Genomic DNA, 13,386 nt, shown 5'->3' with positions numbered 1-13,386 from the left:
CCTCTGTGTGTGTCTTCCTGTCTGCCTGTTTCTGTCCTTCTTTCTCTCTCAAGTAGCCAATTTGAGGTTGAAGTGCTGGGCATAGGCATGGGGGCTTGGAAGAGATAGTGCGATGGTATCTGGGTATTATGGGTTGAATTCTGTCCCCCATAAAAATTCTTATGTTGAAATCCTAGTCCCCAGTACCTCAAAATTGATTGTATTTAGAGATAAAGTGTTCAAAGAGATAATAAAGTTAAAAAGAGGTCATGGTGGGGGGTGTTAATCTAATATGACTGGTATATCCTTTCAGGAACAGGACATTTTAAGAGACGGAAGGAAAATAATGTGATGACACAGAAAGAGGATGGCCATCTACAAGCCAAAGATAGAGGCCTGCAACAAATTCTCTCCTCATGTCCCTCAATCCTACCCATACCTTGATTTCAAGTTTTTAGCTTCCAGAATTATGAGAAAATAAATTTATGATGTTTAAACCACCCAGTTGTCATATCTCTTTATCACATCGCCAGCAAACTAATACTATGGGTTTCTACAAGATTAATTCTTTATCCATCAACAGTGAGACTCTATAATTTTTCCAATGAAATAGCCTCAAATTAGAGGTCAAAGTACTAGTTTCAGATGCAGAAAGTCCTTTATATTCAGGTGTCTATACTGAGCTATTGTAGGCAATTTTGTAAGCAAGCAAGACTTGGTGATTGGCCTTCTGAATATTACGTGTACCCTGATTCTGGTTTGATACCCTTTTGGAAAAAAAAATCTGGAAATTTAATCTTGCCAATAACAAAAAAGGAGCAGATACCCACATCGATGACAAAATTCAAACAAATCTTCTGCCTCTAGGGAAATAATCAGTAGTGGTTACTGTGGCAAATTAAAGAAGGCTGCAAATTCTTGACCACCCCTACCATCCAGAATCTGGCTCACTGAATCTGGCTATACCTGCAGAATATGATAAAGATGACATTATGCCACTTCCAGCCTAATCTTTAATAGGATTGATGGCTTCTGCTTCCTCCCTCTTGGAAGCCAGTCACCATGTGGGAAACCCAACCACCCTGAGACTGCCACACTGTGAGCAGCCCACCATGGCTACACAGAGTGAAAGAAGGGCCACATGGAAAAGCACAGGGTCACTAGACATGTGCGAGAAGCCTTCTTAGCTCTTCCAGCCAGCACAGCCATCATCTAAGGCCAGGAAAGTGAGAAACCTCAGCTAACTACAAGAACTAAGGCCATACTCTTATGACCCCAAGTAAGCAATCCCATCGAGTGCACAGTTCTTTGAGCTATTCCAAGTGAAGTTCCTCAAACTCTGAGGCAGAGGTGAGTCACTCTCATACATCTGACACTCAGACTTGGGAGTCAGATAAAACTGTTGTTGTTTCAGGGTACTAAGTTTTGGGGTAATTTATTACGCAGAAATAATGTAACCAAAACAGTCTTAAATAAGCTACAGAGGCTTGAAGATGTGTTTAGAAATATGGATTTTATACCGTGTATCCTAAAGAATGTAAATAGTTTTGTATAGAAGAAGAAAACCTTTGCTAGGTCCAATAAGTGTTGACAAATTATAAACCCTAAGTAAGTGGGAATTCTTACTTTACCCAGTTTCACTCTTGAGTCTTACAGTATTAAATATAGCTTTCAGTAGCAATTCGTTCATCTAGAAGCATTACAATTCTTCCTTCAACTTGGAAACTTCTGTAAGGGAAGTTCATTAATGAATCCCTTTGGTCATGACCACAGCCCTTTGGCCCTGGAGGGCAATTTACAGATTAGCTAATTCGACTTTCTTATTTTCCACAGTAAAAATAAGGCTCAGAGAGTTTACATGACTTATTCAATACCATAGAGCCAACATTTGACATAGGCAAGAGCTCAGATATTCTGACATCCAAAGCAGTGTACTCACACTATAGTACCATTGTTAATGTAATTCCTAAATTATTAATGATGATCCTTTCAGTAATTTCCATATTTTAAAAAGTCCAAAAAATTAAAAATCGGGATCTGCCAAGATATTCACCTTTGTATCACAGCATTTTACTGATATATATGTATATAAACACATGCATATATTTTTATGTGCACATATATATTTCAAAGGCAAGCATACTAATTGTTCTAATAATATGGAAATTAAGTTTGTGCATACTGTATAAGTGTTACAGGATAGAATACAAACCGCAGAATATTTCTGAAAAGATTTTGATTTTATGGAGATTAGTACACCATTAATATAATAAAACCCACTCAAATCGGGCATTATTGGATAGGAAAGAAATGCTCTAACAGTTTAAATTCAGTCTGTAGAGGCAGTCAGTCACATGCAACGAGAAATGATGTGTTTCACTGTGTGACGCTGCCTGGAGCTCTGCCGATGTGTTCCTTACTGTGATGTGAGCCAGTGGGGACCTCTGTGCAGACATACTGAAATTGCTTCCACATTACAGTGAGCACAAAAGAACAAAAACCTTATTAAACACATATTAAGTTCATTATTGTGTAAATCCCTCCTTGGAAAATGATCCTAATCCTCCATCCCCAAATATTAAGCATAACACTGATATTACAGTAAAGATAGAGATGATATCCTCCTCTTTATTTTGGCTCACCTCTGCCATTTTAATGAAGCAAACATGTAATAGCTGTGGCTGGTACTTGTGAATAGGAGGGGCTTCCAGCTAGATGTGGAGTCAGATTCCTCTATCTGGTTAGCTACACCATCTTTCCCACAAAATCTTTTCAGACAGATCTTCACTCAAAAGGCCTTCAGTGCATGCAAGCTAATCTGGGGTTTCGTGTTGCAAAGGTCTTGGATGGCAAACATTATGCTTGCGTTCTTCAGTAATTATATTTGACTGAAAACACATTTGTAACTGGCTTTGCACTCATAGCAGGAACTCCCCAGGGCCAGAGTCAACACCTCAGTAAGGCCATTCAATTTAAATCAGGTTGGAGAGTTGCTTCCACTTATATACATCTGGGGTTTTTTTTTTCCAATTAATTTTGTTTTTTTTTCATGGATGCAACAAAATCTTTTTTTGTCTATCTTCAGTGAGGTTATGTGGTTGAATGTCATTTGATGCTATTTTTTTTCTATTAGCTTTATTATGAATGTTTTGTATAAAACTCTCTCCAGTAAAACTTAGGACTTACTCAAACCTGGGTCAATTCTCAGAGAAAGTTTAAAATGGGAAAAGTGTAATTTTAATAACAATTAGCCATTGCCTCCATGCCTTAGGAAAAAAAAAGTTTTGATCACTATTTTATATAATTGGAAGGGGAGGGAGGAAAATTAAGAACAATCAAGAGATATAAAAGCAAAGAAAACAGGACAGAGAATTTATGAATAAAGGCTAGAAATCCAAAATGCTCTTAGAATTTCACTATGCTCATTTTCCTTTTGTCAGCTGCTTCATTACCGCCCAATATTTTCTCCATCTGATTTTTCCCCATAAGCTGTAATTTATAAAACAACACAATAGGAGAGCCTGGACAGATGAGGCCAATTTTTTCCCTCATCTAAATTCATACTCAATGTTCTAACAGCTGGGTGCATACAAATTGATCAAACAAACAAGAGCCTTCTAACCTTTTTTTTTTCAGATGTGAAATATTAGGCAGCTTGCTAGATACCAATTATAGATATTAAAATCAACAAATGTCATAGTAGGAATAAATTCCAAATGGTATTGCGTCTTCACTCAAACAGATACAGGCACTATAGAAGCCACTTTTACAGTGGTATTTTAATTTTATGTTGGATGATGTCCTCTATTCTTTGGTACTTGTTTGGGACAAAGATGACTTAGGTAAAAACTGCAAGCATTTCATCAAAAGAATTAGGTGCCTGGGCGCCTGGGTGGTTCAGTGGGGTAAGCGTCCGACTTTGGCTCAGGTCATGATCTCATGGTTTGTGAGTTCAAGCCCCACGTTGGGCTCTGTGCTGACTGCTCAGAGCCTGGAGCCTACTTCACATTCTATGTCTCATTCTCTCTCTGCCCCTCCCCCACTTGTGCTCTGTCTCTCTCAAAAATAAATAAATCTAAAAAAACAAAACAAAAACAATTAGGTGTCTTTCAGGTTACAAAGAATGTAGGGATTCTTCTAGCCTTCACAGACTCATTCCTGCATTGTATTACTATACATTTCCCAACCTCTCAGCTTCTGTGTTTCTACACACATTAGGTAAAGTAGACAATAGCAGGGCTTCAGATGTGTATGTCCAGTGATGTCGCACATGAAGAGAGTAGGTGTACTTATTCTGTCAGGGATCCGTTTCTTCCTCCTCATCCAGGCAGTTGGCCTGAGCAGATTGCTCTGCCATGTCTTCATCTTTCCATGGCCTTTCCCCAATATTCGCCTTCCTTTTGGCCATTCTCAATCTATACAAATATTAACAGCCACCAAGTCTGGACCATCTTAAATACAAACTTTCTTTTTAATTATGAAAGCCAGAATCATTTCTCCACCCACCCCGAATTCTTATAATTCTTATAATAAAATAATTAAAATAAAACGAAAAGTTTAAGAACATAAAAGCTAAAGGCTAAAGCTCAATAAATTTGAATGTATAAAGATATAAAACTTCTCTTAGGAAAATTTATTGCAACACATATGACAAAGTACTAGTGTTCATTTTTTTTAAATTAAGAATTTGTAAAAACTTATTAAGTAACTCGAGTAATGAATACAAAACCATTCAAAGATATGAAAAAGCAGTCTACAAGAAAAGAAATAGATGGGGTAAGCAAAATATAAAAATATACTTAATTTCACTTATTAAAAAAAGACAACTCAAAATGACTTATTGTTTTCACTTACTATATGAGCTGAAATTTAATGTTTGATAATATAAACTCTTTCTTGCACCATTAAGAAATACGTAGGAAAAATAAAAAAATAAAAAAAATAAAAAAAAAAAAAAAAAAAAAAAAAGAAATACGTAGGATGGTTAAAAGCATAAATTTTGGAGCCGGACTGCCTGAGTTCATTCTGTGGTCCCATTACTTCTTAGTGAAATGATCTCAGGTAAACGATTTAGTCACGTTATCATGCTTCCGTTCCTTATCTATAAAATGTGGGTGGGTGATATAGCATCTTACTCTAGGGTCAATTTTAGCTCTAAATGAGCTAATACATGGTAAATACTGTAAGTAATAAGTGCCTGGCACAGAGCACTGAGGATTTAGCTATTGCTGTTCACTATGGGGGACAAAACTGATACAACATATGTACAGGACAATTAGCAATATTCATCGAAATTTTAAATGGCAACACTTTTTGATCCAGCAACTAAGAAAATCTTACCACGTAGACTTGATAGAAAAAGAGTTTATAAGATATGTATGTAAGAACACTGTAGCTTTCATACTGCACAGCCTAAATCTACTATATAGCAAATAAATGGGAATAAATCTTTCATTAATAGCAGCGTATTTAATAAGAAACTTTTATATAATGGGATATTATTCAGAATGAAGCTTTCAAAAATGTAATAGAACTATTTATAATATATGGAAAAAGAATCCTAAGAAGTGTTATTATTAAATGAATAGTCAATGCAGGGGACAGAATATTTGCACACTCTCTCCTGTGTAAATAAAAGGACACAGGTACACATAATGGTGTCTATTTTATCCAGAAGAATAAGCAGCAAATTAATCATGGTGACTTTTGCACACAGGATTAGGAAGGTGAGGGAGATTTTTTTTTTCATAACTTTGTAGTCTTAAGTAAATTTTGAATCAGAAATGCCTGATACTTTAATTTTAAAATCACTACAGAATATTTGGCAGAGGGTATTACAGGCTGCTTTTTTTTATTCTTTATAGTTTCCTATATTTTAAAAATATTTTTTAAAGCAGAAAGAAGTCCACCAAAAGAACGTAAATCATAAATTTTAAAAATGTGTTCTATGAGAGTACCTCATTTATCATTCTCTCTTAGAAACACAATCTACTCATTTCAGTTTAAATTTTCATAAGTTATGAATATATAATGTGATGTGCAAAAGCAATATACTAAATTATATGTATATTCTGATTACAACTAAAAAGAATACTCATGGTAAGAAATACCAGAACATATGCACAATAAAAGTTACTATATCACAGTACTCTTGTTTTAATAATTTTACTCTGAAAATATAAGAATGAAAAAAGTGGCTACATGTGTTCATACAATTATATTGGCATGTCCAAATTTAAACCTATTCCTAATTAGAAAATCAATCAAATGAAAAGAATGAGATTTTCAGACGACCACAAAAAGTTGGAGTTAGAGAATATTTGGTGACAGATGGGTCTCATGTTAACCTCAGCCTTCATGAAATTTAATTCAGACATTTGTGGGCCCTTTGAATTATCTCCATAGAATTCTTATGTTCTACTCTTCAGATGGACTTTAAGTCAACTGGGCTAGATTTTACCTGAAATCATCACACTTGTTGCAAGGAGAAAACTCTACAGACATCATCTCTCTCTTTTGGGGCTCCTGGAGGGGTCAGTCAGTTAAGTGGCAGACTTTGGTTCAGGTCATGATCTTGCAGTTCATGAGTTCGAACCCCATGTTGGGCTCTGTGCTGACAGCTCAGAGTCTGGAGCCTGCTTCAGATTCTGTGTCTCCCCCTCTCTCTGCCCATCCCCTGCTCTCACTCTGTGTCTCTCTCTCTTGAAAATAAATAAACATTAAAAAGGGGGGGATTTTTAGTCATTATGGCAGGATTTGTTTTTAGAGAATTAAGAGGTAGAAAGAATCAAATAGAAATGAGTTCTGAGATCTTTGGAAATACCAAATACATTACTATTTCTTACTTCCTGTTGTTACTAACTATCCAAGTTGCTGCTATGATGTGGCAATGAGTCAGACACTGGGTTATAAGATAAAATTGCAAAGGTCAAAAGGAATATTCAGAAAAGCACCATCTGGTCAAATTACAACAATGAGAATTTTGCAGTGTAAGTAATAAACAGAAAAGAACTAAGAAGAACAGGACATGCAGATATAGAATACCAGCATTTATTGAAGAAAATTTGATTTGGACCATGTTGTTTTCAAACAATATTAATATGTTTGGAAATTTAAGTTTTTTTTTAATTTTAATTAATTTATTTTTATTATTTTGAGAGAGAGAGAGCATATGAGCACAAAAGAGGGGCAGAAGGAATGAGAGAATCTTTTTTTTAAATTTTTGAATTTTTATTTATTTTTTAAATCTTTATTTATTTTTGAGAGAGAGCAAGCGAGGATGAGCAAGGTAAGGGCAGAGAAAGAGAGAGGGAAGCACAGAATATAAAGCAGGCTCCAGGCTCTGAGCTGTCAGCACTGAGCTCCACGGGGGCTTGAGTCGTGGGATCATGACCTGAGACAAAGTTGGATACTCAAGTGACTGAGCCATCCAAGAGGCCAGAGGGAGGGAATCTTAGCAACCCCACACTCAGCACAAAGCCCAAAATGGGGCTCGATCCCACAACCCTGGGATCATAACCTGAGCTGAAATCAAGAGTCAGACACTCAACCAACTGAGGCATCCAGGCATGCCTGGCATTTACATTTTGAAAAATAAATAAATATTTGACAAATTAAAATTTGCATTACTAAACTAGGACATCAATATTCAAAAGTTCTCAAAATTTAGGTAATTGAAGAAAACTTTTAAAGTAACAACAAGTACACCTTTATTCGATTCTTTGACCTAAAACACACTTTTTTTTTAAGTCATTAGGTAGCCTGACTTTTTTCAGAGCAACTTAGGGCATCTGAGAATTCACTGTTGATTTTTCCTAGACCTTCTTTCTCTAACCAAGTATAGAAGATAATGGTAAATTAAGAACAAGATACTCACAATTTAAGAATAAGTATTTGGCATTCCCAAAAAGCAAATAGTAGAAATGTCCAAACCTCAGGGCTCTGGCTTTTCAGAGATTACAGTCCAGTGACAAGCATGACATACAAATAATAAATTCAATGAGATGCCATGCTAGAAGTGGTCCAGGGAACATTTATGCTTACAAAATAAAGACTGTTAAATATAGGTATCCCTTAACTTCTCTCAATTTAAGTATCCTCAACTATAAGTGAGATTAGATTACATAATGCTAAAATCTCTCGACAAATCTAATATCTACTGATTTTATGGCTAAGTAGTTCCAGTTTTATATAAAATCAGTCCAAACCTGAGATAGTTCCTTACGTAATATTAGACACATCCTAATGAGGGCCAATTTTTCATCAGGATACTCATAAGCTTAATATTTCTCCTTTAAGCCTTCTTCTCTAAAGCTCGTTTTTAGGACTCCTTCTGGGTGTGCACTAATAAGGGATGATTAAGGCAGTCACACATTTTTCCATTGGCAATTTACATACATCTTTAGTGGAAGACTTCCAACGGAGTCTATGTTGGAGCAAGTTTCTTGAAGTAGTTCTTAGGATTTAAGTAAGATTATCAGTAAAATAATCAGTAAAATAAAATAATTCAGAACCAGAGGAAAAAATGGCAAAACCCTAATGATTATAAATAATCAGAGTGGGTTGTCAACAAGTAGCAGATAAAATATGTCATGATGAATGTACATACTGTCATCCCTTACATGACATGCTAGGACTACTGCAGGGAACAATGAGACCCTTGCCAACATCAGGTGTACTTATTCTGCTATCAAGAACAACTGTCAGCTGGCTATTGGAAGTGTGAGGAAAAATCTTGGCTTAAGTCAATAAATACTCAAGCTTATGTTAAGTCTGACCCTCTTGCATCCCCTTGGTGTCTATAGCAATTCTGTCACCCCTTCAGTCTCTTGAATTGAAAGAGCTACCTTCACTCTCTTATCTGGACACTAGGTGAAATCGAAGTTAGAAGATCCTTTCCAAGATAAGTGTAGTAAGTTCTCTCAGTTCATCTCAGGCAATGTTGAAATATTAAAAAATAATGAATAGCAAGCACAAAAAAACTAAAACCTAAGAACATGAATGTGACATTACAAACAACTGATTCCTAACTGCACTCATAGAATTTTTATTACACCAAATCCTGAACTCAATTTCTCATGCAAACTTTATCTGGAATGAATACTGGAGAATATTGGTGTTACCCTCTCATAATCTCTTTGGGTCTGTCTCACAGGTGTAGGCCTAATATCCTCTTCCATAAAGTTAAAAACCTGTCAAAATGCGTGTTGTTTATCCCTCACCCAAATTCCATAATCTAGCCCTTCTCACCCTATAGGTGTGGAGATAAGAAACTGTTTACTACTATGTAGTAAATTACCATTCCTTAAATTGTTTCACTTGCCACAGATCTTGAGCACTCTCTCTTCATCCCTCTTAGTGATACTCTAAGACACCTGTCCTTGGAAGCCCTAACTTACCTCCACTTCAGTCTGTCTTCTTGACTGAGGCACCTTCAAAAGGCAGTTGTTATACTTTTCATCTCTTGTTCCACAATAGTGCATTAGTTTCCTATGACTGCCACAACAAAGTAGTTTTAAGTAAAACTGGCTGTCTTAAAATAACAGAAATTTATTCTCTCACAATTCTGGATGCTACAAGTCTGAAATCAAGATGACATCAGGGTCATACTCTTTTTGAAGGCTCCAGGGGAAGATCTTTTATTGCTTCTTCCCTATCTTTGGTATTCAGTCTTTGGTATTAATTGGCATATAGCTGTATCACTCCAAACTCTGCCTCTATTCAAAAGTGCTTGTCTAACTGCCCATGTATCTTTATGTTCAAATTTCCTTCTTCTGATAAAAACATTAGTTATTGGACCAGGGCCTACTGTAATCCCATATGACCACATCTTAAATTGATTTCATCTGCAAACACCCTATTTTTAAATAAGGCCATATTCTGAGGTTCCAGATGGACATGAATTTTAGGCAAGGGGGGGAAGGGACTACAATTGAACCAAGTACAGATATTACTGGACCTGACATCATTAGTTTGTAACTTTGAGTATGCAAAGCACCTGAATGGTATCACTGCTCCAAAAATGGTTAACAGCAGGGAGATTATTTTTGATAGATTTCTCCAAAAGACAATCTCTTTTAATATTTTAACACTTCAAATTTACACTAGCCTAGATACCATAAACAAGTAATAGCATAAATATTTTATATTCAAATAAATTTATAATCATTCATTTATATAATTTCACTTTTAAAGGTAACAAGAACATAAGCAACTATACCTCAGCTTTCAATTATTCCATGGATAGATTTGTTAATTAGACTTATGGCATAAAATAGATTTTTTCCCCCAAAGAGACAAAACTCAAAAAAACTGAGGTCAACAAAATCTGCTTTTGTTTCAGATGGTTAGACAATGAAGCAATTTTAACATCTGGTGTTATAACCATAAGTGAAAACTTTTTTTAAACAAGAGTGATGAGCCTAATGCTCCATGGAAGATAATATTCTTTTTTTGTGGCTGAGAAAATTAATCTTTTTCCAAAAGAAAAAAAAAACATAGCACTTCCATAAACAAGTAAAAAGGCTATAACTTCAAGTGAATTTATGTAATAAAACATTATGGTTTAGGATTTAAATAAACACATGGGAACTGCTGCCAAGAAACAGATAGAATATGATGCTACATTAGAGACCTAGAGAATAAATGGAGAAATTGTCAATACTCTGGCCAATTTCTGCAGTGCTCACAAGGCGTTTTAATCATTTTGGCTTCACCCTTTGACCCCATTAAAATGTGGTAGGTTTTTTTTTTGGTTTTGTTTTGTTTTTGTTTTTTGTTTTTTGTTTTTGTCATTTATTTCTCAACTAATGCTGAACTGGAATAATCTTATTTGCTAACTCTGAGTATACAACAAAAGACATGGCCCCTATCATGAGAGAGAAAGTACTATTATAGATGACAAAGGAAACTGACAGAATGGTAAATGCTATGGTAGGGGAAGATATGGGGTGCAAATGGAGCATATAACATTGGCACCTACTGAAGGTCAAGATATCAGGGAAGGTTTCTCAAACTGATCATAAATTTTGGACAGAAGATGAGAAGGAATTAGACAAGAAACAAAGTCTTCAAAGGCTGGAAACTGGGGAGCATGGTATTTGCATGTTGGTTGGTATGGAAAGTGAGGAATAAAGGGAAAAGATAAGGCTGGAAAAGACATAAGAGCCATATCTGACAAGGTAAGAAAGCACACACATACCCATTAAATTTTTAATTTACCCTCAAGGCAAATTTCAGTATAATTTGTGAGGATTACTTAGAGGAAAGAAAGGACATTGGCTTGCATAACTCAGGCAATTTAGTGACATAGATTTACTCTGAAAAAAATAAAATAGCTTTTCCATATGTCCCATATATATCCTATACATAATAGCTTTTCCATATACCTTATATTCTAAATATATCTATCCTATATATGTGTGTACGTGTATCCCTAAACAAAGCCCCTGTAAGAGTCTTAAAGTAATAAGAACAAAAAACAACAGTACGGAGCGTAGATGGCTCAGTTCGTTAAGTTTCTTCCTCTTGGCTTCCAGCTCAGATCATGACATCACATTTTGAGACCGAGCCCCTCTCACTGATGTTGTGCACCGAGAGCTTGAGCCTGCTTGAGATTCTGTATCTCCCTCACTCTCTGCCCCTCTCCAGGGCATGCATGTGCTCCCTGGCTCTCAAAATAAAGTAAAAAAAAAAAAAAACATTAAAAAAGAAAAATAGACAACAAATGTGTTTTTTCTTCACTAACATAGCAGAGCCATCAATCATCAATATTACACAGTCCACTCTTGACTATTTTATCAGATATTAGGTAGGGTCCGATACCATTTAGCATTTGTTGTATGTACAGTCTCACATGAAATATATTAAGAGCCACAAATGAATGGACAAAAAACTAGAAAAGTTATCTCTACAAGCCAACAGGTACATTATGTTTTCTTTTTTTCAGTTGTCCTCATCTCATTCAAATCCTTGCTCACTCTAATCAGAGTTTGCTTCTGCTGATGAGGTACACAATGCACGAGGGTCTGTACTAGGTGCCAGGGACAAAACAATAAATATGACCTATTTCACAGCTCCATATTCTAATGAAGTAACATGTAAATCATCTCATCCTTACTATTAAAAAGATATCTTTAAGGAAAAGGTTAAAACAGAATGTAAATGGTTTGGAATCTCAGGATACTCTGGATTTCAGTTTTCCAAGATACCACTTTATGAGGGATGGCTGCACCTTTATACAATTAAGAATTCATCTATTATCTATATCTATACAGACCCATTCCCCCTGAGATGGGAGGAATCTCAAAGCTACAGTATGAGTTATATAAGGTGAAGAACAATTCTATGTCTTTCCCACGGATCCCAGCCTAGTGACTTATATGTAGGTGGGTCTTCATAAAAGCTTGTTAATCAAAATAATGAATTAAATTCTGAATGACTATTTTAGTATTCATGCATTTAGACCCATCTAGTTCTTAAATGGATTGTTGAAAGATGATATAGAAAGTAAAACCAATAGTAAAACCAATGTATGAAAAAACATACAACTTGATATTTTCTTTGAGTCAAGTTCTTATTTTAGTTTGGGGTTACTATAGTAAATAAATATAGAGTTAGAAAACTGTAACATCATAATATTTACATTAAGGGCATAGCTTGCATCAATTTTATAATCCATCTTCCCAGCCAAGCGCCAATAGCCAAATGAGTTAATCCTGACCGTTCAGCCAAAGCACATCAGTAGCTCTGCCTGATAGAAAGCACCCAGACTTTCCACACATCTATTGTTAGTCTTTTTAGCATTTTAATAATTTCTCCCTGCCAAACCAGCCTAGACAATTACCCATGATTTTGCTGTCACTTTCATTTCTACAAATGTCAGTCACACTTGCCATTTTATTTTTTTTTCTCTGATGGAAAATGTCTTAGTTCCCTTGGGGAGGGTATCACATTGACAGGAAAGATAACACCATCAAAAAATTATTCCAAATAAAAATACATAAAATTGAGAATAGTGTCAAAAATGAATTGAAATCAGATTTTTTTTTGCTATTGAGTTGTATGAGTTCCTTACATATTTTGAATGATAAAAAATCCCTTACCCAATATGTGGTTTGCAAACATTTTCTCCCATTCCATAGGTTGCCTTTTCATTTTGTTGATTATTTGTTTTGCTGTGCAGAAACTTTTTAGCTTGATGTAGTTCCACGTATTTATTTTTGCTTTTGTTGCTTGTGCTTTGACATTATACCCGAAAACATATCTTGGCAATATACTGCCAAGGCCAATGTCAAGGATCTTTTTCTTTTATTTTTTCCCAGGAGTTTTATTATTCCAGGTCTTACATTTCAGTTTTTAACACATTTCAAATTAACTTTGTGAGTAGTATAAAATAATGGGCAAAGA

This window comes from Panthera leo, chromosome A1 (assembly GCF_018350215.1).
Source record: "Panthera leo isolate Ple1 chromosome A1, P.leo_Ple1_pat1.1, whole genome shotgun sequence".
NCBI classification, from domain to species: Eukaryota; Metazoa; Chordata; class Mammalia; order Carnivora; family Felidae; genus Panthera; species Panthera leo.
The sequence above is the reverse complement of the archived record's forward strand: the minus strand, read 5'-3'. Positions refer to the sequence as shown.